Raw genomic sequence first — 1,159 nt, 5'->3', positions numbered from 1 at the left:
TTGCATTGTTGTGAATATATCTGTCATACAACTTTTGCCAATTCAACTTTTTACAGGTGTACATCTTCTGGACCGCAATTACAACAATCAGCTGTGCAAAACTACCCTTAATCAAAACAAGTTTTCTATCACTGTTAGCCCCCTTTTCCCCTCTCCTTCCTGCCCCTAGTAACCACAAATAAACTTTGGTCTCTATACATTTGTAATTTCTTGTCTTTTTATATAAGTGAGGTCATACATTATTTGTCCTTTTGTGATTGACTTATTTCATTCAGAATAATTTCTTCAAGCTTCATCCATATTGTTGCATGTGTCAAGACTTCATTTCTCCTACTGGTTGACTAGTATTCAATTGCGTGTATGTACCACATTTTGTTTATCCATTAATCTGCTGTTGGGCGTTTAGGTTGTTTACACTTTTAAAAGGTTAAAAGGGGTGGGAGGCAAAGCTAGGCTCCAAGCCCCCTAGAACCAGGAAAGGGAGGGACCAGGAGCATCCAGGGACCACAAAGTGGCAGGTTTCAGGTAGGGATTAGGTAAGAGGAGGATGCAGAAGTTTCCAAGAGCTAAGGGAGACAAACTTGTCTGTCAGTTTGTCATCCAGTGAGGCTTGTACATTGCTATGAGGCTTGAAGCTGTGCCACTGGTGTTTCAGACGCCAGCAGAGTTGCACATGGTGCACAGGTTTTAATGCAACTTACAGACTAAAACAGACTAGGAAGGAGGAGGCCATTCACTTCTCAAAAATTGGCTAGGGAAAACCTTATGAATATCAGAGAAACACTGTCTGATACATTACTGGACAACTTTATGAATAGCTTGTCTGACACAATGCAGGAGGACTAGGCCCTTGGCTTGGAAGGCACTCAAAATGGGACTAGGAAAGAGCTGCCTCATTAGAGTATAAGCAACCTTAATGATATGGGTAAGGTAAGTCTTTCAGGACCTCCATGTGCTGACATGGGATGACTCAAATTGAGGAGCAAACATCCATTAATAATAGGAACATGGAATGTACGAAGTATGAATCTAGGAAAATTGGAAGTTGTTAAAAATGAAATGGAACGCATAAAGATTGATATCCTAGGCATTAATTAGTGAGCTGAAATGGACTGGTTTTGGCCATTATAAATCAGACAACCATATGCTCTACTATGCT

At 40.5% G+C, this 1,159-nt stretch overlaps 1 protein-coding gene across 1 annotated transcript in view; it reads left to right on the top strand.

Moving 5' to 3' along the window:
• Positions 1-1,159, top strand: part of GCNA (germ cell nuclear acidic peptidase) — a 57,899-nt gene that overhangs the window by 1,004 nt on the left and 55,736 nt on the right. The gene's annotated exons all lie outside the window — the stretch shown is intronic.

Source organism: Orycteropus afer, unplaced genomic scaffold (assembly GCF_000298275.1).
Source record: "Orycteropus afer afer isolate SDZICR_OR568_19922 unplaced genomic scaffold, OryAfe1.0 scaffold01236, whole genome shotgun sequence".
NCBI lineage: Eukaryota > Metazoa > Chordata > Mammalia > Tubulidentata > Orycteropodidae > Orycteropus > Orycteropus afer.
This window is presented reverse-complemented; position numbering and strand designations above follow the sequence as displayed.